General features: G+C 43.0%; 1 pseudogene; it reads right to left on the reverse strand.

Moving 5' to 3' along the window:
• Positions 1-17,512: 17,512 nt before the first annotated feature.
• On the reverse strand, positions 17,513-24,579 carry LOC124699247 (annotated as a pseudogene).
• Between the last annotated feature and the right edge of the window lie 798 nt (positions 24,580-25,377).

The following is a 25,377-nucleotide window of genomic DNA, read 5'->3' on the forward strand; positions in this document are numbered from 1 at the left end:
TGTTGATATTGCACAGAAACCCGGCCGGCACCCTCCATGGCAAGCATACTCCACCATGTTCACGGCGGGAAAGGGGTGTGTGTCGACCTTCATGGCGTATTGGTTGAAAATCAACCGTCCGTTTTCTATCGCCATTTGGATCTGCTGCCGCCACACCCTGCAAGTCGTTGGTGGTGTGGGAGAACGTGTTATGCCATTTGCGTATGGCCTTCCGTTCAGCTCTTGCACCGTGGGGAACTTGTGGCCTTCGGGTACCTTTACATGCTTCTCCGCGAGTAAGAGGTCAAAAATCCGCTCCGTCTTAGTCACGTCGAAGTCGAACCCTTTTGGAGGGCCTTGTGGCTTCACCCATTTGCAGGTCACGGGGCCCGTCGCTCGAGTCCATTCAGCCACTGCTACCTCCTGATCTCCCATGGCACCTTCATCTTCGTTCGCCTCAACCACGGTCACCACCCGCTTGAATTTGTCCCGGTAAACATCCGGGTGGCGCCGTTCATATGCTGTCGGCTTCGCACCATGTGCGCTAACGAAGGGTAGTCTCGCTTGGGAGGCCACGTCCTTGATTGATGATGAGAGACCCACCACCGCCAACTCGATCGCTTCTTTTTCACTTATACGAGCCGAAAAGCATCGGTTCCTAATGGTCCCGAAGCGCCGGACGTATTCTGCCACTCGTCTCCCCGCGCTTCGTCGTACTTGCGCTAGATCGGCAAAACCAACATCGGAAGCCTCCGAGTGATACCGCTCATGGAACCGCTCTTCCAACCGCTTCCAAGTTTGGATGGAGTTCGGTGGTAGCGATGTGTACCACCCGAAAGCCGATCCTGTGAGGGACTGTGAGAAGAACCTCACGCGCAACTCATCTGACGCTGAGATCGTGCCCAGCTGTGCCAAATATCGGCTCACATGCTTGATGGAGCTGGACCCATCTGATCCACTAAACTTGGTGAAGTCCGGAAGCCGATATTTGGGTGGCAGCGGGATCAGTTCGTAGCTGTTGGGGTACGGCTTGGTGTAGCCGAACGCCTTCCTTTTCGGCATCATACCGAACTGATCTTTCGAGATTGCACAAATCTGATCCGCTGTGATGGCTGAAGGTGTCGAACCCCGAAGATTCGTCGGGGTGGCATACTTAACCAGCCATGCTTGTTTTTCCGGTTCTAAGCCAACCGCAGGAGCTGGGCTTTGGAGGTTTGTCGGGGTGGCGTACTTAGCCAGCCACGATTGCTTCTCGAGATCGGCTCCCGACGTTCCTCCCGCCGTTCCGGAGGCCCCGATATTGCCGCCTGGTTCGAGAGTGCCCGGGCGTTGCGGTCCGGTACGTATGCGCACGCGTATCCGTGCGGGATCTCCTTAGGTGGCTCGGGTAGGAATTGGTAGTCACTAGGATCACCACCAACCTTGTAGACGACGTATGCCGAGGAGTTCGGCGAGTTCCGGTGCTGCCCATGCGAACGGCCGGGGCTGGAGCGGCATCTCTCCTTTGAAAGTCCCCGGAGCCGGTCCCGACGGGGAGTACCGGTGACTCATGATTTCCTTGACGACGCGCGAGCGACACGCTCCAAGGTGTTCACCGGGCTCTCGTAGTGGCGGTGCAGCGAATGAGCCACCATGTAGTTGATCTCCTCGCCGCAGCGACCTGGTGCGTTCTTCCGACGGGGCGGACATGTCCACTCCATCGAGCGCGCCTTCAGGTGTGAAACCCTTCCACCTGACGCCATGGGAGCGGGTTCGGTGGAAGGAGCCGATGAGTTCGGCTTCGAGGGCTGCCTTGATCTCGTCATGCTTCTTCTTGAGCTCATCAGGCAGATCCTCGTACGTGACCGGAGTGTCTTCCGCCATCTCGGATGTAGATGGCGATGTTGTGGATGTCGAAGGCGGTCCCACTGGGCGTGCCGAATGTGTTGACGTCGAAACCCCCGGCGGGCAGAGACGGTCAACACGGTAGAGCCGGGAACAACTAGGGCTGCGGCTGGCCCCGGTCCCTCGCAGCGACGGCCCGCAAAGCCTCCTCGGTCGCACGCGCCGATGTTTATCACAAGGGCGCACCTGACCTATACCCGGTCGTGAAGGTGTGGATGATGCCTCGCTTAGTTTCCTGCAGGGCACACACGTAAACGTTAAATACGAGCCTCGATCGGCTCTCAGGTTATCCCGTGAATCGGCTCAAAGAGCCGATCCACCCATGATTCAGACGAGGTGTCCGAATATATGGTGGTCCTGCTTGATCAAGGTAAAGCTAATGAGATCTACGACGATGTAGGGTTTTCACCGCATAATCGGATCGTCCTACTCCAGGTTGGGCCTCGCGGCCACGCACGGTGATCGTAAGCCGATCCTAAACAAGGCCTAAAAACCAACACGAGGTTGATCCCCGGAACATCCTCGCTTAGGGCCAACGAACGACACCCTACGTGCCGCCGGATCCTCCCCCTTTGTAAGGCCTAACTATTGCAGATATTAAACTAATCCTTGTAGAACAAGGAGTAATCGTAACGGATCAGATCTACTAGACTATGATCAGCAGGGTGCCGCCCCTACACCTAAGATAGGTGCAAGGGCGGCTAGACATGCAAGGGTTGCACTACGGAAGCGTGTAATATGAAGAACAATGCTAACCCTAACATGTCTAAGATAACTACGTTGCTCGCCATCAAAAAGGCTTCAGTACGAGCAACGCATGAACAACGTAGGCAGGCTTGTGCTGCCTAGATCGCAAGATGCGATCTAGGCAGCATGATGCTTACCGGTAGAAACCCTCGAGACGAAGGGGTTGGCGATGCGCCGAGATTTGTTTGTGGTTGAACGTTGGTTGTTGTTTATTCCATAAACCCTAGATACATATTTATAGTCCAGGGGACTTTCTAATGTGGGCGTGCACCAAACCGTGCACGAGTAAGATTCTAACTTCTAAACTAAGATGCGATCTAATATATTACAGATACACGGGCAATTAAGCCCAACTTGGTATAAAAGGCCGATTCACGTATTCCTTCTATATATATTTCTTCAAACCCATCTTGATCGCAGCCCACCTCTGACTCGGTCAAATTCTGGTGATAACAAAAGTAATTAAGATAAATCTAACCACAGCCTTAAACTCTGAGATCCTGCGATCCCTCCTGCATCGATATACCAACGGGAGTTTAGGTTTCTGTCACTCCGGCAACCCCGCAATTGGCAAACGAGTACAAGATGCATTCCCCTAGGCCCATAAATGGTGAAGTGTCGTGTAGTCGACGTTCACACGACACCACTAGAAGAATAACACCACAACTTAAACATCATAACATTGAATATTACTCAACCATAGTTCACTACTAACAATTAGACTTCACCCATGTCCTCAAGAACTAAACGAACTACTCACGAGACATCATATGGAACATGATCAGAGGTGATATGATGATGAATAACAATCTGAACATAGACCTTGGTTCAATGGTTTCACTCAATAGCATAAACAACAAGTAGAAATCAGCATCGGGAGAGTTTCCCCTATCAAACAATCAAGATCAAACCCAAATTGCTACAGCGGTGACGATGTCCAGCGGTGGAGATGGCGGTGATGATGGTGGAGATGATGATGATGGTGATGGAGATGATGTCCAGCTCGATGGCGGTGACGATGGTGTCGATTTCCCCCTCCGGGAGAGAATTTCCCCGGCGGATTCCCTGCCCGCCGGAGAGCTCTTTTCTCTCTCGGTGTTCTCCGCCCCGCGAGGCGGCCGTAACCCTTCGTGAGGATTCCTCTCGTGGCTTAGGTCTTCGGGACGAAGGGTTTCACGAAGAAAAGGAGGCGAAAGAGGCCGAGGGGGCTCCACACCACATGGTGGCGCGGCCGGGCCATGGGCCGCGCCACCCTATGGTGTGGGCCCACCCCGGGTCCAACCGGCTCCCCCTTCCGGCTTCCTCCGTCATCCGGAAAAATAGGATTTTCTGTAAAACTTCCTTCCACAGCTTGATCTTCCGAAATATTGCATCCCGACGGTGCTTTTTCCAGCAGAATCCCGGCTCCGGTGCTCGATCTCCAAATAATCATGAAACATGCAAAATAGATGAAATAACATAAGTATTGTGTCCCAATATGAAATATATCAATGAATAACAGCAAATTATGATATAAAATAGTGATGCAAATTGGACGTATCAACTCCCCCAAGCTTAGACTTCGCTTGTCCCCAAGCGAAACTGAACTCGGTAAACAGGACCACATGTTTATGGAGTGAAGAGTCGATAAATAAAATACGGACGAGAAGCATCATATTCATTCACACAAGACATTATAGTAAACAACTTCCTCATATAATTCAACTTGAAACAAGTATAAGGTAATCACAAATAAAGGTGCATAAGGAATCATAATTGGTGATGGCAAACTTTGTTCTTGGTCAGAGAACATTTAAAAAATTTATTCATCTATTGAGCAAGCGCTCTCATATTAAGGCTTATGGTAAACTTGCATACTCAATCATATTAATCATTGATGACTTTCAAAGTTATATTCATTCAAGGTAAAACTTGTACTAAACAAGAAAGAGTAAAGACATGATGAAACAAATCACAATATAATAGTTTGATCACAACAACTCAAATGCTTGCTTGAGATGGAGGGAAATAGGTTTACTGACTCAACATAAAGTAAAAGACAGGCCCTTCGCAGAGGGAAGCAGAGATTAAATCATGTGCTAGAGCTTTTTCAGTTTTGAAATCATATAAAGAGAATAAAAGTAAAGTTTTGAGAGGTGTTTGTTGTTGTCAACGACCGGTAGCGGGTACTCTAACCCCCTTGCCAAACAAACCCCCAAAGAGCGGCTCCCATGAAGGACGTTATCTCTACCAAGCAAGGTAGATCATCCCTCTTCTCTTTTGTTTACACATGTACTTTAGTTTATTTTAAGGATGACACTCCCCCAACCTTTGCTTACACAAGCCATGGCTAACCGAATCCTCGGGTGCCTTCCAACAATCTCATACCATGGAGGAGTGTCTATTGCAAAATTAAGTTGCTTATTGATGAATCAGGGCAAAACATGTGAAGAGAATTATTAATGAAAGTTGATTAATTGGGGCTGGGAACCCCGTTGCCAGCTCTTATTGCAAAATTATAGGATAAGTGGATGAAGCCACTAGTCCTTTAGTGGAGGCTGCCTAACAAGACCGAAAGATAAAACACCACGTACTTCCTCATGAGCTATAAAACATTGACACAAATAAGAAGTAATAAGTTTTGAATTGTTTAAAGGTAGCACATGAAGTATTTACTTGGAATGGCAGACAATACCATGCAGTAGGTAGGTATGGTGGACACATATGGCATAGGTTTGGGTTCAGGTTTGGATGCACGAGAAGTATTCCCTCTCAGTACAGGTCTTTGGCTAGCAAGGTTAATTAGCAAGCATAAGAGTTGAGGGAAACAAACAAATATACATGTGATAGAAACAATCATGCATCTTACTTGTAAGCACAAACAGTTTTAACTTTAGAATACTAATGCTAAGGACTGATAAGAAAGATAATAATATCTTCTACATGTATTCCCTCTATTCTTCTTAAACTCAAAGTGTTGTTGCTATTGACCATTGCTAAGTTTGCCAAAACCAAATAGATTTACTTAATGCTCCCAAAGTGGTACCAATACTAAAATCAAGATCAATCATATAGTAGAAATTGCAAACTAAAATAAGGTGTGCAATATGTAAATGATAAGACTTCTCATTAATATTCCATAACGATAACTCACACCAAGGGATACATAGACAAACTAAAGGAGAGATACTTCCACACTGCAACCCATCATATACGATAACTTCTCTACTCATGATATGACACTACTTGATAGTAAAAAGTAAAAGGTAATGATAATGTGATACCGCGGCACTCCCCCAAGCTTGGAACAAACCAAGGGGATGCCAATACCGATGATGGATTACTCCTTTGGTGATGGTGGTGATGAATTCTTGACAAGCTTCTCAATAAGCTCCTGAAGCTCATCAATCCTGTATATGAGGTTGCGAATCATCTCCGAATTGTGCTCGACGCGGTTAAGAAGTCTGTCCGACGACGAGTCCCAACTCTTAGAGTTATTTCCCCAACCTTCAGCTTCGGGCTCCGTCTTTCCTGCACTGTTAGAACGATCTATATCCCAATTGCTAGGCAGTGCTGCCTTGGGAGTCCTTTCAATTTGATTATTGTAGATTAGATTGTGGAAAGGATGGTGAATGCCTGAAGAGGATGTCCTTGGAGCTAGGTAATGGCGGGGAGTCCTCCTCCGGTCCTAATCCGTGCGCTCTTCTTGGCGTTGAGAGAGTTTGTCACCACTTCGATGCTTGCAATGGTGGTGCGTGGGTGCTCTTGCGGAACTTCTTCGACTTCTTCTTCATCCTCCTTTGCTTCTCCCTTGACGCTCTTGTCCTCTTCTCTCCACTCACGATCTTGATTATCTTCATCCGGAAGCTCCTTGCCCTTGTTCTTAGAGACCATGGTGCTTCTAAACTGAAAACAGATCCTGGCAGAAACAGCTCGAAACAAAACACGTCGAGAAAGCGATATACGGACCTCCAGGGGTCCGGGGGATTTTATAATAAAAATTTTCAGAACAAACGGAAAGTACCAGATCGAACTAGAGTCGGAAAGGGGCGACGAGGCGGCCGCACCATAGGTCGGCGCGGGCCCAGGTCAGGCCGCGCCGGCCTATGGTGGCACGCCCTCGTGCGTCCTTTCCACTCCGTTTCGAACTCGTAATTTTTCATATTTTCCAAAAACAACAAAAATAATGTCCATTCACCACTTGCGTAGCATTGCCTTGGAGAGAGCTAATTTTAATTGCTCCTGAACGATACACCTCCTCAACAACATATGGTCCTTCCCATTTCGAGAGTAATTTCCCTGCAAAGAATCTGAGACGAGACCGATACAATAGGACTTTATCCCCAATATTAAACTCTCTTTTGATGATCCTTCTATCATGCCATTTTTTAACTTTTTCTTTAAAGAGTTTAGCATTTTCATAAGCTTCACTTCTCCATTCATCTAGAGAACTTAATTGTAGCAACCTCTTATCACCGGCAAGTTTAGGATCTTTATTTAATTCTCTAACAGCCCGATAAGCTTTGTGTTCTAATTCTAAAGGTAAATGACAAGCTTTTCCGTAAACCATTTTATAAGGTGACATTCCCATGGGGTTTTTATAAGCAGTTCTATAAGCCCATAGTGCGTCTTTCAATTTACTAGCCCAATTCTTTCTAGATTTATTAACGGTTTTCTCGCAAGATAGATTTAATTTCTCTATTTGATAATTCTACTTGACCACTACTTTGAGGGTGATAAGCGGAAGCAATTCTATGATTAATACCATACTTAGCAAGAGTTTTTCTAAAACCTCCATGAATAAAATGAGAACCTCCATCAGTCATAATATATCTAGGTACTCCAAATCTAGGAAAAATAACATCTAAAAGCATTTTTAAAGAGGTCTCACCATCAAGCACTTTTTGTAGGTATGGCTTCCACCCATTTAGTAACATAATCAACAGCAACAAGTATATGAGTGTTACCTTTTGAAGAGGGAAAAGGTCCCATGAAGTCAAATCCCCAACAATCAAACGGTTCAATAACAAGAGTATAATTCATAGGCATTTCATTGCGTCCGGAGATATTACCAACCCTTTGACATTCATCACAAGATAAAATAAACTTCCTTGCATCTTTGAAGAGAGTTGGCCAATAAAAACCTGATTGTAGAACCTTTTGCGCGGTTCTATCTCCGGCGTGATGTCCTCCATAAGCACCGCCATAACATTTACTCAATATCTCTTGTTGTTCATATTCGGGAACACACCTTCGCATAATACCATCCACTCCTTCTTTATATAAGTGTGGGTCATCCCAGAAATAATGCCTCAAGTCATAAAAGAATTTCCTCCTCCGCTGAGCTGAAAAGGTTGGAGGCAAGTACTTGGAAACAATAAAGTTAGCATAATCAGCATACCAAGGACTGTCTCGCGAACTCACCTTTATTACAGCCAATTGTTCATTTGGAAAACTATCATTAACATGAACAGGATCATAAGCAATATTTTCCAATCTAGACAAATTATCAGCAACAGGATTATCAACACCTTTCCTATCTACAATATGTAAATCAAATTCTTGCAAAAGAAGTACCCATCTAATAAGCCTCGGCTTAGCATCTTTCTTTGTCATAAGGTATCTAATTGCAAGCATGATCGAGTATGAATTGTAACTTTTGAATCAACAATATAAGATCTAAATTTATCACAAGCAAAGACTACAGCTAACAATTCTTTTTCAGTAGTAGCATAATTTCTTTGAGCAGCATCAAGAGTTTTGCTAGCATAATGAATAACATTTAATTTTTTATCTACTCGCTGTCCAAGAACAGCGCCTACAGAAAAATCACTAGCATCACACATAATTTCAAAAGGTAAGTTCCAATCAGGAGGTTCAACTATAGGAGCAGTTGTTAAGGCTTTCTTTAGAGTTTCAAAAGCTTCCTTACAATCATCATCAAAAACAAAAGGTACATCTTTTTGAAGAAGATTAGTAAGAGGTTTTGAAATCTTGGAGAAATCTTTAATAAATCTCCTATAAAACCCAGCATGACCAAGAACACTACGAATACCTTTAACATCCCTTGGATAGGGCATCTTCTCAATAGCTTCAACTTTAGCTCTATCAACTTCAATACCTCTCTCGGAAATTTTATGTCCCAATACAATTCCTTCATTAACCATAAAGTGGCATTTCTCCCAATTAAGAACAAGGTTAGTTTCTTCACATCTCTGCAAAACTTTATCAAGGTTTCGCAAGCAACTATCAAAAGAATTCCCGTAGACGAGAAAAATCATCCATGAATACTTCCACAATACTCTCACAAAAACCATGAAAAATAGCAGACATGCATCTTTGAAAAGTAGCAGGAGCATTACATAAACCAAAAGGCATACGCCTATAAGCATAAGTTCCATAGGGACAAGTAAAAGTGGTTTTCTCTTGATCTTTAGCTTTAACAGAAATTTGTGAAAACCCAGAATAACCATCAAGAAAGCAAAAATGAGTATTTTTAGATAACCTTTCTAGCATTTGATCAATAAATGGTAAAGGGTAATGATCTTTCTTAGTAACTTTATTAACTTTTTGATAATCAATGCACATTCTATACCCTACAACTACTCTTTGAGGTATGAGCTCATCATTATCATTAGGCACAACAGTCATTCCTCCTTTATTAGGAACGCAATGCACAGGACTAACCCATCTACTATCAGCAATAGGATATATAATACCAGCTTCAAGAAGTCGTAATACCTCATTTCTTACCACATCCTTCATCTTGGGAATTAGACGACGCTGAGGTTCAACAACGGGCTTCGCATCATCTTCCATATTAATGGCGTGTTGGCAAATAGAGGGAGAAATCACCTACAAGTCATCAAGAGTATAGCCAATAGCACCTCGGTGTTTCTTCAATATTTGCAATAATCTTTCTTCTTCAAACTCTGTAAGCTTAGAACTAATAATAACAGGATATATTTTCTTATCATCAATATGAGCATATTTAAGATTATCGTGCAAAGGCTTTAAATCAAAAACAGGATCTTCCTTTGGTGGCGGTGTTGTACCCAAGTCTTCCACCGGTAAATCATGCTTGAGAATAGGTTGGCGAAGAAAAATATCCTCAAGCTCATCTCTTTCTTTCCTAAAAACTTCACTCTCGCTATCCTCCAAATGTTGCCGCAAAGGATTATTAGGAACAAGAACAATAGATGCACACTGCTCCATTTTAAAATCATTACTAGGCAAATCAGCTTTATAAGGAGTTTTAGTAAATTTAGAGAAGTTAAACTCATAAGATTCACCAGCAAATTTAGTCAAAATTTTCTCTTTCTTGCAATCTATAATAGCTCCACAAGTATTTAGAAAAGGTCTACCAAAAATGATAGGACAATAATCACTAGCAGACAGAACCAAGTACCAAAAAGTCAGCAGGATATTTAATCTTACCACATAGAACTTCCACATCTCGAACAATACCAATTGGTGAAATAGTTTCTCTATTAGCCAGCTGAATAACCACATCAATATCTTCAAGTTCACAAGAATCAATTTCATGCATAATCTCCGTGTATAGCTCATAAGGTATTGCACTAACACTTGCACCAATATCACATAAACCATAATAGCAATGATCACCAATTCTAACGGATAGCATAGGAACACTAGCTTGTTTGGGTTTATTAGGATGTGAAACAATATTAGAAGCATTTTCACATAAAATAATATGACCATCCTCTACATTTTCAGTCACAAGATCTTTAACTATGGCAACAGCAGGTTCAACTTTTATTTGTTCTTCAGGTTCTCTAGGTTTCTTTTCACTTTTATGAACCGCACTATTTATAACAGAGTACTCTTTCATTTTAGCAGGAAAAGGAGTTTTTTCAATATAAGCTTCAGTAATAACACGATCAGCAGTTTCAACTACAACACATTTATTAATAGATGAATCAATTTTATCTTTATACGGTTCATGATACTTATCAAAATTCTTCTTAGGCAATTCATAATGAGAGGCAAAAGCTTTATAAAGGTTTGCAGCAACTTGAGAATCAAGACCATATGTAGCACTCATATTACGAAATGTATCAGTATCCATAAAAGCTTCATTGCATTTATAATCATAAATTATACCTGATTCTCTATCCTTGTCGTTCTCCCAACCTTCAGTATTTTCTTGGATCCGATCAAGAAGGTCCCTTCTAAACTCTTCTTTATTGCGTGTAAATGATCCAGAACAAGAAGTATCCAGCAATGTCTTGTCTTGAAAAGAAAGTCTTGCATAGAAATTATCAATAATAACATTACCAGGAAGCTCATGAATGGGGCATTTGAGCATTAAAGACTTCAATCTCCCCCAAGCTTGGGCAATACTCTCTCCATCACGAGGCCGAAATTATATATGCGGTTCCGATCTTTGTGAATTTCACTTGGAGGATAAAATTTGGAATAAAATAAAGGCACAATGTCCTCCCAATCAAGAGAATCACCATTCTTCAACGAATTTATACCAATGCGCCGCTTTACCGGACAGCGATATAGAGAATAGTTTCTTCCTAACTTCATTCATAGCAATACCGCACATTTGAATAACCCGCATAATTCATGCAAAAACAAGTAAATGATCACCAGGATGGACAGCTTCCATCCCCTTCATAGCGGTTATCCATAACATGTTCAATAATTTTCGTAGGTATTTTATATGGTATTACTTCCTCACTCGGCGCCTCATCCACTACCGTTGCAAGTAGTAGTAGATTTCCCAAATAGAAATTGAAGAGAAGATCTCTCCATAATGACTTATAGCAAGAGGCAGAAATAAAATCAGCACAAACAAGTAAAGGTTTTCCTTACCAATTCCGCTTACCAATAGCGCTTCACTCCCGGCAACGGCGCCGTAAAATAGTCTTGATGACCCACAAGTATAGGGGTGTATCGTAGTATCTTCGATAAGTAAGAATGTCGATCCCAACGAGGAGCAGAAGGTGTTGACGAGCAGTTTTGATGAAGGATTCACCGTAAATGCTCACAAACAAGTATTCGGGGGTTTTGATGTAACAGATGAATAAAGTACGAGTAAGTAAAATGCGAGAGAAATAATTGCAGCGAGTGGCCCAATCCTTTTTAGCACAAAGGACAAGCCGGTTTGTTTACTTATAATGACCAAACGTTCTCGAGGACACACGGGATTTTAGTCTAGTGCTTTCGCTACATACAGCTTGATTAATCTTCATTGTTTTGATAAGTGTTGTGTGGGTGAACCTATGCTAATGTACCGCCCTTCCTAGGACTAATACATACTTGTGATTATACCCCTTGCAAGCATCCGCAACTACAAGAAAGTAATTAAGATAAATCTAACCACAGCCTTAAACTCGAGATCCCGCGATCCCTCCCCGCATCGATATACCAACGGGGGTTTAGGTTTCTGTCACTCCGGCAACCCCGCAATTGGCAAACGAGTACAAGATGCATTCCCCTAGGCCCATAAATGGTGAAGTGTCGTGTAGTCGACGTTCACACGACACCACTAGAAGAATAACACCACAACTTAAACATCATAACATTGAATATTACTCAACCATAGTTCACTACTAACAATTAGACTTCACCCATGTCCTCAAGAACTAAACGAACTACTCACGAGACATCATATGGAACATGATCAGAGGTGATATGATGATGAATAACAATCTGAACATAGACCTTGGTTCAATGGTTTCACTCAATAGCATAAACAACAAGTAGAAATCAGTACCGGGAGAGTTTCCCCTATCAAACAATCAATATCAAACCCAAATTGCTACAGCGGTGACGATGCCCAGCGGTGGAGATGGCGGTGATGATGGTGGAGATGATGATGATGGTGATGGAGATGATGTCCAGCTCGATGGCGGTGACGATGGCGTCGATTTCCCCCTCCGGGAGGGAATTTCCCCGGCGGATTCCTGCCCGCCGGAGAGCTCTTTTCTCTCTCGGTGTTCTCCGCCCCGCGAGGCGGCCGTAACCCTTCGTGAGGATTCCTCTCGTGGCTTAGGTCTTCGGGACGAAGGGTTTCGCGAAGAAAAGGAGGCGAAAGAGGCCGAGGGGGCTCCACACCACATGGTGGCGCGGCCGTGCCATGGGCCGCGCCACCCTATGGTGTGGGCCCACCCCGGGTCCAACTCGGCTCCCCCTTCCGGCTTCCTCCGTCATCCGGAAAAATAGGATTTTCTCGTAAAACTTCCTTCCACAGCTTGATCTTCCGAAATATTGCATCCCGACGGTGCTTTTTCCAGCAGTAATCCTCGGCTCCGTGCTCGATCTCCAAATAATCATGAAACATGCAAAATAGATGAAATAACATAAGTATTGTGTCCCAATATGAAATATATCAATGAATAACAGCAAATTATGATATAAAATAGTGATGCAAATTGGACGTATCATAGGGTTGCTGAAGTGACAGAAACCTAAACCCCCATTGGGAAACCAGTGCATGAGGGAGTGTAGGATCTCAAAGTTTAAGCATGTGGTTAGATTTATCTTCTTTCTTGTAGTTGCGGCTGCTTACAAGGGGTATAATCACAAGTATGCATTAGTCCAAGTTGGGGTAGTGCATTAGCATAGGTTCACCCACACAACACCTACCAATCCGAGAAAGATTATTCAGCTGCATGAAGCGAAAGCACTTGACGAAATTCCCGTGTGTCCTCGGGAACATTTAGACATCATAGGTAAAACAATCGGCTTGTCCTTTGCTCTAGAAATTATTTTGCCACTCGCTGCAATTATTATTACTGTCTTCTATTTACTCGTACTTTATTTATTTGCAATATCAGAAACCCTGAAAACCCGTTTACTAGTATTTACAGTGAATCCTTGATCAAAACTGCTTGTCAACATCTTCTACTCCTCGTTGGGTTCGACATTCTTATTTATCGAAAGTACTACGATTCACCCCTATACTTGTGGGTCATCAAGACTATTTTCTGGCGCCGTTGCCATGGAGTGAAGCGCTATGAAGAGTGGAATTGGTAAAGGAAACTTTTACTGTAAGTGCTGTTTTTATTTTTGTCTGCTGCTTTATTTCATTATGGTGAAATCTCCATTTGACTCCCGATTTGGGAGTATTACTGCCACTGTTACGGTAGTAGATGAACCACCGCCTGCTCAATTGGATCCTTTTAAAATACCTATGAAAATTGTTGAACATGTTATGAATAACTGCTATTTAGGAGATGGAATTGTTCATCCTGGTGATCATTTACTCTTTATATGTGAATTATGCGAGTTGTTCAAGTCTGCAAGTATTTTAATGGACCAAGTTAAGAGGAAGTTATTCTCTTTATCACTGAAGGGCAGAGCTGCGGAATGGTATAAGATGCTGAAGAATGACCGATCTATTGGCTGGGAGGAAATTGTACCTCTCTTTTATTCTAAATTCTATCCTCCTAGTGATATTCATAAAGATCGGAATTAAATATATAATTTCTGGCCTTAAAATGGAGAGAGTATTTCCCAAGCGTGGGGGAGATTGAAGTCACTAATTCTCAAATGTCCCATTCATGAGCTCCTCAGTAATATTGTTAGCAATAACTTCTATGCAAGGCTTTCTCTTCATGATAAGGATTTATTGGATGCTTCTTGTTCCGGATCATTTATACGTATGAAAGAAGAAGCTAAATGGGATCTTCTCGACCGCATTCGGGAAAATACTGAAGGATGGGAGAAGCAGCCCATCCCTGATCGTAGTCACCTTTTATCGCTTCTTAGGGATGCAAGCGTATACCTCGGGGTGATTTGAAAGACGCATTTGTCGTCGATCCATTGGTCCTCCCAGAACCTACCCATGCGTTCATCACCGGCGATCATGTGCGTCAAGGCGACGAAGAGGCTCGTTCCTGGTGCGATAATTGCATCTCTAGACCATTCCATGCCCTTTCCTGGTTCGTTTTGTTGTACCATAGCCAGCGCAACCGTAATGCCAGCCCGGTCTTGAACACCTAGGCCCCCAATAGATAGTGGCTGGCTCACATCACGCCAATTAACGTGGCAGTGTCCGACGTTGGCTTCAGCTCGACCATCCCATAAAAACCCCTATGAGTTTTCTCCAGAAGCTTGAATGCACTTAGGCGGCTGTAGCACTAGGATTTGATGTAGGAGTATGTTGACAACACAGATTTCACAAGGACAAGCCTCGCGGTCCATAAGCCTAGACTTTTAGGTTGGAAGCTTGACCGCAGTTTTGTTCACCAATGGCTACATCTGCCCCTCTGGTAGGGCGACGGAGCGTGAGAGGTATGCCCAGGTAGGTCAGACACAGCTCCGCTAGCTGGCAGCCAAGTGATGACATGATCACCACGTTGTCCTCTGGCTCACAATTGAGCAAAGTCGTGGAGCACTTGTCGTAGTTCACCAAACGCCCCGAGGCTCTGCCGAACAAGCGTAGGATCGACCTGACGGCAGGAATGTTGGCCCTGGTGGGGTGACAAAACATGACCACGTCGTCGGCGTATAGGGATACCACCGGGATGGCCTTCGTCGGGTGCAGAAGGATACCGATGTCAATGTCATGCAGGATAAGCCTCTCGGGGCTGTTGAACGCCAGCACAAATAGCTGCGGCAACATGGGATACCCTTGTCGCAGTCCTCGACGATGCCAAATTGGTGGCCCAGGGTGTTCAATAAAACGCTAGCACTCGCAGAGGACCGAAGGATCGCTAGCCAGTCCAAGAACTTGGCGCCAAACCCGTACTGCCGGAGGATTTCGAAAAGAAAAGCCCATGAGATGGTGTCTAAAGCCTTGGCGAGGTCGAGTTTTAGTAGCACTCTTGGCGCGCGCAATTGGTGCAGGTGGTGCATGGACTGTCAGACGAGGACAAAGTTGTCATGGAGGCTGCGTCCTCCAATGAACGTGTTTTGGTTCTTACTGACGAGGCGATCAAGCTTGGGAGTCAAGCGCATCGACAACACCTTCGCCGCGACCTTACCAATGAGGTGAACCAGACTAATGGGACGGTAATCTCCAAGAGTCTTGGTGTCCGGACGCTTTGGCAGCAAGGTGAGCAGGGCTGATTGAGCTTGTGGAATCCTCTACCCCGGAGATCATTGAGCTGTTGGAAGACCGTGAGCACGTCCTGCTTCAGCAAGGGCCAACATGCCTGGAGGAATTCAGTGGGGAATCCGTTAGGTCCTGGTGCCTTGCAAGCAGGCAGGCGTTTGATAGCAGCCTAGATTTCGGCGTCAGTGAACGACTCGTCGAGCTCAGCTAGGTCAGCAGATGGATCGATCGGTTGCTCCGGTTTTAAGGTGCAATCACGGTCGGCTGTGGAGCCAAGCAGGGCGTCGAAGTGGGCGAAAGCCTCCTCTGCCATCTCCGTGGACTGATTGAGAACCTGGTCACCCACCATAAAGTTGTTGATGCGGTTCTTCTGTCGACTGCAGGAGCACTGATGATGGAAGAACGCCGTATTGGCGTCGCCATCCTTTAGGTTAGCGATCCTAGCTCTCTGTCGCGTGATCGTGCGCTCAAGGGACGTGTAGCTAAGGTGGGACAACTTCAGCGCTTTGTGCAACCAGGCCTCAGGCGGTGTCAGCGCGCGCTCCTCGCGGGCTTTGTCGATTGTCGAAGGCGGCGGATCTTATTCTGCCATGTCTCCATCGCTTCAATACCCTCAGTAATATCCGTCAATTCTTGCTACCATCTAAAAAAGAACCATCATGTTTTAATCAAGACAGTTCAAAAGAGAAATTCAATTTGTTCCTAGTGAAGGCTTGTTGACCCGAATCCAAAAGAAGAAGAGTATGATCGGAACCACATCTAGTTAGGGCCCTAATGGACACTAGAGAATTCTTTTGTTCCCATTCGATAATGGCAATAATTCTATCTAGTTTTTCATTTGTTGGGGATTCTCTGCGATTTTTTAAAGTATATTGCCATCTAAAAGTACTAGTAGTTTTCTCAAGTCAATACTGTCAAGAATGGCATTAAAAATAAAAAAAATCGTATGTTGGGGTTTTTCTGCGATTTGCGAGCGCAGCGATTGTTCAGTACACGGAAAGTCATCCGTTAGGTTCTCCCATTTTTCTACTTTGATATTTGTTCCTTGAGTTTCATTCAGTTTCGCACATGCAGGAGAGGTCCCGTCCATGCGACAGAGTCATTTGTCGAGGCTCTGCCTTCTTTTAAGAAAAACACTACATCATCATCCGGCAGCTCTCCTATGGTTTTTTCATTAATTAGAATAAGAAAAATAGTGCACACCTAAAATTGGTGAGGGCTAAGCAATAATCTTTCAACCCCCTCTTTGTACATACTGCTGCAATAGAAACTGACGATGGATTTTCGCTACTGAGCCATGGTGCTGCGTGCAGTCACGCTGACACTTCAGTTCTCATATCAAACAGGATAAATAAATGTTGACAAATGTGAGAATTTTCCAAAATAGTATACTTAATCTGGACAAGCATCAAACCAGATGAAGTTACAGTCCAGAAAGTAATCAGAACAAGTCTCAACTAAGTAAACTACGCTGAAACTAGATGGCTCACAAATGTGATTAGCAGGATCACATGAGCCCTGATAGGCAGATACCAGAAAAGCATTTATTTTATTTACTTACTTTGAAGGAACCCCCAAAGAGCACTTCATATACTCCAATTCAAGCACCACACCCCAATATACCTCATGAAATAGTCCTATTTGCACCTCGTGTAAAACTATAATATAATAACAACTGCTTCACATCTCAGCTACCAGCTCGCTGTACTGATCTAGAGCCAGGTCAAAGGATGTGAGCGAGTACGGAACCAGCAAGGCCTGCATCTTTTCTGCAGCACCGGGTAGACCGCTGCAAACTGGCACAACCTGCACCATTTGAAACATTCTTGTTACACAACAAATATAGTGTATAATGTATGAAACCAAAAGTACATAAGCAAAGGAAAGGCATCAGCTTGCCTTATTTGGGTCACTGAACGAGTTTTCATCAAGCAAATCACTGGATGTGAGAACAGTCACAGTTGATCTTGCTGTATCGACACCAGCTTGAAGTCCAGTCGCAGATATTGTTAGGTTTACAGCATGCGAACCAAAGTTTACAATCTGCAGAAGATCAGTACCAATTTCTTAGATCTAAACATGTTACTCCAGCAGTAGAAACTGGCCATGTCGACTGGGTTGTTATGCACGTATGTAAATGTTCAAGTAATCGCGTATTGTCGCATATGGATTGGGCCATTTCAAACATCAAGGCAAGTTTACCCTTTATCTAATGAACTGAAGCATTCACATGCAGGCTAGGAGGAAATCGGAACCACTGAGTTTACCTTTATCCTCAGGAACATATCCTCATTGTCTTTCCAGGTGATTGCAGATGCTGCCAATGAACCAGAGTAGCTGGAAGCGAGTCTCACAGGATGGAGCAAAGAACCACTTGATTCGCGGAAAAACGTCTGCATCCAGTAACTAGGAGTTCCATACTGTTGCCAGGAGTTGAAGACTATTGCATCTGGGTTCCAGCTGATCATTACATAGACATAATCACTGAAACTGTCATCAACAAGAATGCTAGTATGAAATAGAGCACAAAGCTGTCGGTACTAACGAGCGGTCATTGTCATTTACGAAGAGTGGAGCATAGCTCGCCATGTGGACGATATCACTGCAAAGGAGAATGGCAGACTCATCTCATTAACTCACAGCAAATATTGTTGTTACTTAGTTCCACATTTAGAAGATTTGTCATTGACAACTGTCAAAGATAATGTCGATTTACATCGGGAAAACTCATGCTTGATAGAGGGACAACCCTATGCATTTGCGGTGTTTCCCCAATCCTCAAAAACAGAAGGAAGGTGTGAGAGACATTACCTATTCTTCTCTAACCCAATAAGGAATGCAGCCTCTGCCAATGAAGCAAGAAGGCTTCCATTGCCAGCATCCATTGCATCGTTAACAGCATACTCACTAACAAATACCTGAAATAAGATCTCAGCATATTAGCTATATTACCTTTAGTCGACATAGTATGCAAGATATTCAAGAACATGCTAACACTGTCACAATTGTTACTGTTGGATCAGTTAAGATTTTCCTCTCAAGAACTGTAAACTAAAAAGCATGGAAATTGCATAAATCAGGAAAACTAGGTATAGTTACGTACTAGAAAGTCAGAAACATAGGTCTATGAGCCATCTATACCAAAATAAACGACTCCACAGTCCGGTAGAAACTAATGCATACCTTTGGACCCTTGCGTGATGTCCTGGTAAACTTATCTTTCATGAGAAAAATAAAAGTGGCATTGCTATAGACCTACAGAAAAGAAGGAAGTATTCTAAGATACACATTGATAAAATAAAAACTGAAAATTCTGGTGAAAGCTAAACAGGGGGAGAAGACAAACCAATTTGCATGCAATAAACTTACATGAAAATCATATAAATCAGCAGGGTGGTGAAGTGGCTTAGATGAGCCATCACAGTTTGAAATAATCTGAATATCTGGATAGGCCTCTCGAATTGCATTGTAAAACATGAGATAATTTCCTGTAAACAAAGAATTTAAGAACATCATGTGCAAAGTGGAAAATTCTAAACTAGCTCTTCACTCTTCAGTGTTCCAGCAAAGCAAGTGAACTATACAACAATTCTGTAAGCTATGATGAAATTTTGTAAATCCAATGTTAGTGGTCAAGTGGAGCCTTAACTACTAAAGTGGATGGCTCGATCTTTCTGCCATTTTTTAATCATATTGCTATGAGCAAAATGGGGAATAAAAAGAAAAATGTGGTTTCAAATATGCTCAAAATAAAACGATCACGATGATACATATATTTGTAAGTTAATGAAACCACTAAGGTATTCAATAACAAATAGACCTTTATAGTTTACTTATTTTTATTGACAAAAAAGATTACCCTGGTAAAGTTGTTTAACACAATCTTCATTCCCAATTGCAACATACTTCAACGGGAATCGTTCGGAGTGCCCCATTGCAGCTCTAATGGAACCCCAGGTTGATTCTGAACTTCCTCTAGCGAATTCAATACTGTTCAATACATCCTATAGCAAGGCAAGAAAAAAGAAAACTTAAAATCATGAGAAATGCATATAACTAATTTTTATATAGATATGATAGCATCTGCTATGAGGTAAATAACAGAAGGACTACTAATATTTAAGGAAATTGACAGTAACTTAAGTGACACACTAGGCCCCTACTTAATTCCAATGTGGATGTCCTTTTTGCTTTGAAGAACCATTGTTCAAGCTTGGTTTGTTATGACAACTATCTTTTCCATTTGAGACATGTTCAATCAAGCAGACGCAATGGTTGTCATTCAAATCCCATACCGATAAACTAGTCTGTAAATGTTTTATTTTGACAAGGCCACCTAACTTACCTGATTTTAATATGCCCGTAAACATGTTCTAGGAAAGAGGCCTTATGTTTTTTGTACATGCATCCAAATAACATTGAACTTACTGCACTAAGGACGACCCATACAGTTAAAGATCTAAGGCAGGGATCATCTTTTCTGGAGCTGTACTTTCAGTAGGCAATGTTGGGCAAAAATTAACATCACGATCAATGACAGCCTTGAATTCCCCCAGATGATTACAGCAGCTAGATGTAACTTTGGAAAACCTTTCTTCTTTGAAGTTTTTGCCACAGCTTGCTTGAATATTTGGAAGTGCAGGAATGGTCTTATCTTTGATAATGAAACACCTTCTGTTAGAGCTTGGACCTTTTCTTTCAAGAGGGACCTCTTCCTCCTTTCTTACAGAATGAAGGATGATCTCAAATCCTCCCTTTTAGCCTGGCTAGACGATCTGTAGTTCCTTTGGGCTATGCCCTGGGCTAAGCCCTTTTGTACATTCTTTACCTCTATCTTGTACATATATTTCTTTTTTTAATAAATAAAATTTACTGTCGGGGCCTCCCCTACAGTTTTCAGCTCAAAAAAAATACATACCTCTACAAAAGGTGCAAGTGTAGTGGTATCAACTTCATCATTGTGGCTGATCCCTAAATTTCGAGAGAAAATTTTAAAGCAATTAATGGGTACACAAGTGATGATTAAATACATGCTAAAATATAACTAATGGAAAAAATAGCAAGAATACTATTACCAGCATTGAAAACCCAGATTGGCTCAGCACCCAGGTCTTCGGCAAGCTTTCATAACATTCCAAATTAAATGTATGAGATATATGGCCACACCTAGAGAACTCAGTACGAGATTAATCAATACATACCTGGAGAAACTCGTAATACCCAAGCCCATCATCTGTCCAGTACTTCCAAACGTCTCCATAGTGCCCAGGCCTCTCTTCCCATGGACCAATAGTTTCCATCCATCTGAAAGCATTTCTTAACCATTCGCCTTCAACAAAGCAACCACCTATAAAAAATAGCGTGACATATCAGCATATGTATGATTGGAGAATTTTTTTTTTAAATAGAGTTGGAGAATTGTTGAAAAGTTGGTTGCCTAAACTCATTTCTGTCTAGAAAGTACCCATTATGGTATCCGTACGGAAAATATAGAGAAATATGGTACCATATACCATCATAGTAAGATAGTCATTTTCTAGTCGTAAAATTCGAAAAATTTAACCACTCTTCAAATGTATGTGTTAAGCATAACATGTCAAGTATCATCCCTGCTAATCTGGACTAGGAAGATTAATAAGTTGTACAATGTAAAAAATGGGCAACCATGTAAGTATGTGTTAAGCATAACATGTCAAGTCCACAATTCTGTAAAAGAGAAGGTTGCATAGGACACTAATATAAAAAGAACTGTGTGCTCAATTATAGCATGTTCTTGTAAAGTAGTGTTAGATTCTTTTGTTTTCCATATCTTGGAATATGCTCCAAGATAAATTTAAAAAAAAATTATCTGCTGGGCACACACCATCTGCATTTTTTTTTGTTTTTAGGGTCAGCCAACTTGATACATACAAGAACATTAGGGATCTGTCGATCAAATGTATTTTCACTGTTATGTAATAAGGTGGGCTACTGCTATGGCCTAAGGGGGCATACATAAAGACAGTACCTGGCACAATATAGACCTACTCTATCTATCTTGCACATCAAGCCTTGTCAGTTTTCACTTGATTTTGCAACCATCAAAATGCATTTTACTGGACAAAAGGAGACTGAAGTACAAAGACAACTACATTGTATTTATACAGTTATGTGCTTCAGACCTTCAGTCATTAGTAGTTCCTTTGACAGACGTGATAAAGTTTATGATTGTCACTGTAGGCATGTTCAGGTTTGAGTTCAGTTGCTTAATTAGTTCCCACCAAAATCCTAATGGCTGAATATGATATAAAAACTACAATGCTAGCAAGAAATCATTGGATATAAACTAGTATTATAAATACACTAGAAGTGTAGAACATATACGGGCAGCCTTTATTAGTTGATCTTGATTGCAATAGCATATGAAATACCAGGAAATCGTAGAAACTGTGGTCTTAAATCCATAAGCATGTGTATGAGTTCCTTGCGAAAGCCATGGCCCTGTATGTGTAGAACAAAATGACGATTAACGCCTCTAGTTGGCTCATAGAAAGCATGATCTGGCATTAGAAAAAGAAGATTACACTTCTATTATTACTTAAATTTCCATAAATCAATATTAGTTTTTCGTTTGATCCTATTAATCAGCAATGAGAGCTGTTGGACAAACATTTTGGTCATCATCGATTTTCAATAACGGTCAAACAATTTGATGATTGATCTTCCTTGAACATATTATTGCTAAGTAACAAAACAAGCCTGTCTTTCTATATGGTTTTACTATTTGAGGTAATATACAATTTGCTAGAATCTTACGAGCTGTTTGCAGATCACATCATGCCTTTGTGATTGTCAGTAGCCACTACCAAGACAAAGGATAAAAAAGCAATTCACCTTATATGTATCTGAAGGCATAAGTGACACTTGATCTATCCATATGACCCCCTCTTGGAAGTTGTTAACTCAAATCTTGAAGTTCTGCATGTTCCTCGAGCAAATAATTGGAGTTCTATCTTTCGCCAATCTGACACATTATTATCTCTGCAACCATGCAGTATGCATTCTTTCGCAGTTAGTGGAGAAAATTAACAAGTTGAAAATTCATCTTATCTCATTAGGGAAGATATATACACTATATCAGCTGATGCGATATTTTGTAATCCATCGAAACATGTGAGTGAAGCAGTCAACTCCACAGGTTCCATTGATCTGATATACATGACTAGATTATAGGTCTTCCCTTCTTCTATATTCTGGAAGTTGAAATTGCCAAGTTAAACACAAAACCAGAGGGAAATAGTTGAAATGCTTCTCAGAGAAACCTACCAACTAAATTGTTGTAAACTACCAACTAAATTTAGTTGTAAACTACCAACTAAATTGTTGTTTTATGAATTATATTTTCATGCTCATGTTCCAGTCCACATATACATTGAAAAATAAATCGTACCATGCCCCAGAATCCTGGGTTATAAATTCCAACGCTGCCAGCTGGACACTCGTCGCAATGAACCTCCATCCTTAGAGCAATGATATTTTTACTGAAACAAGATGCTCTTTCAGTCTGCACGTATATGGAAGATTCATCCCCAATGATGGACCAAGGATCTATGTTTGAAGGAGTGTTAATCCCTCCTGCTTCAAATCCTAAAGCATAAATTCCGCAACTCAGTACGTGGCTATAAATGAAATTTTACTAACAGGTTATAAAAAGGAAGAGGCTAATTTTTTTCTTCCACCACTGTTATGTGTTGCAATAATGATTTCTTTGTTCTTCAGTTATTACAGAACTACCTAAGGGAACAGGCAACAAACAGCGTGAAAGAACGGGAGTAAATATAACAGTAACAGAAATCTGTTGTGTGATTGTACTCTGCACAAGATATTGTAAGCTTCAGTTCCACAAAAAGGGCACTGTGCTCTCTTATTTTCATATACAAGCTATTCAACCTATATGAATCCTTGTTACAATGGCAGGCGTATCACTGACATGTTAAGTCAGTGCATGGCATCTGGAACTATCTATCTTTTTTCCTTGGAACCAAGCAATCCAAGTTTTGGACAAGTGCATCCAGCCCTTTGTGAAACATTTTTCAGAGAGCAAGAGGCATACACAAGAGCAGAGATCGAGTGGCACTGGCATTACCTCTGTTACTGACAAGCTCCGCCCAAATTCCTCCAGCTCCAGCGTGGTTGATTTCCTAGGATAAATAATCAGTGGCTAGTTATAATCAATGGTGTGGGTAATACACAACACTCACGGTGGATAGAAATTAAAGCAACTGTGAGAGGGTGGACCAAGAAGAAGAAAACCAGCACCTCAAAGAACAACCCAAAGAGGGTCTGAGGGATCTTTCTGGCGGCTACCCATGACGTGTTAACCTCTAGCACTGCCGTCTTAGCCAGATCCAATTCTGCCGCCAGGCAGTCGCAGCTCAACGTGAGTAGTAGCAAGGTGCAGAGGACGGTGCGGCAAGTTGCCGCGTCATCTGTACCCATCGTCCCCTTACTCCAGCCTGCAGATAAACAACACCAATGTTGAGTTCCCAGATCGATCGACCAACTGAAATGGCAGCTGACAGTAGAATCATTTCAACAATAAAACCAAAAAATTGGGGATAGCGAATGCGGATGAAGGAGACAAAACATCCAGTGGCAAACAAAACAAGTACATTCGGAAAGAATTTACCGGGCAGAAAACCTAGAACACAAGGGGAACTAAGTGAACCTCCTCTCCTAGACATTCCATCGAACACATCAACCTCTCAGCCATGACGACCAAACAGAGGATGGAGAAAAAGATACAGAGAAGAGGGGAGAGGAATGGATCGCCTTACTCAACAAGATTGGACCCTGGAACTGCTCACCTCCGGCTGACACTCGAGGACGCGATGCGCTTGTGAACTGAGCTGCCAGGGTGGTGTGTGCGTGGGGAGCTCGATCGGGGTAGGGGAGGAAGTGCCGCTGCTTGCTGTGGACTGTGCTTGTGTATAAGTAGCAATGAGCCTGCGAGCAAAGAAGAGAAGAGAGGTGTGGGTGGGTTTGCTGGGGCCGAACGCCGCGTGGAGCCTGAAGCGGCTCGCGGCCGTCCGATCACGCTGGGCGTTCGCGTAATTTCTTGCAAGAAAATTGGTACCCGATGATTCGGGTACCCGGAAATTCGGGTTCGGATTCAGATTTCCCCGATTAGTCCCCCGAATAGAGAAGTACGGTGGGGGATGTAGAGGATGATAACTGTGGGAGCAATCGATAGCGGGGGCGGACGATGGGCGGCACTCCATCATGCCGTCGAGGAACGCAGCCGCCGCGGCGCTGCACCACAGCATGCAGTTGATGGAGGCGACCAACGCAAAGCTGCTGCTTGCCGCTCTCAGGTGGGAGGGGCCGGCGTGAAGCTGCAGCTTTCCGCTCTCAGGTGAGGCTCAAGAAATTGGTGGACTGGTCACTGGTGGTGGGTGCGATGCAGCGGTTGGTCTTGGGACCTTGGGCTTGGGTTGTGCCTATACGGGATTAAGCTAGCTAGGCGCGTGGGCTGGCTAAACGGGTACTTCAGGTTAAGCGGGTAGTTCGGGTTCCGACTGGTACACCAAAATCTCCCGTATTAACTTCGGGTTTCTGAAGTTAGCACCCGTTTTAGCACCCGATTTTTCGGGCATTTCAGGTCAGAGTAACTCGGGTTTCGGGTTTTATGCCCACCGTGACGTGGTGGGGCAATATGCCACCGCTTGTGTTGGATGATACGCTTTCCGGTTAGACGAATCTAAAGTGAAATCGGT

Source organism: Lolium rigidum, chromosome 3 (genome assembly GCF_022539505.1).
Source record: "Lolium rigidum isolate FL_2022 chromosome 3, APGP_CSIRO_Lrig_0.1, whole genome shotgun sequence".
Taxonomy (NCBI): domain Eukaryota; kingdom Viridiplantae; phylum Streptophyta; class Magnoliopsida; order Poales; family Poaceae; genus Lolium; species Lolium rigidum.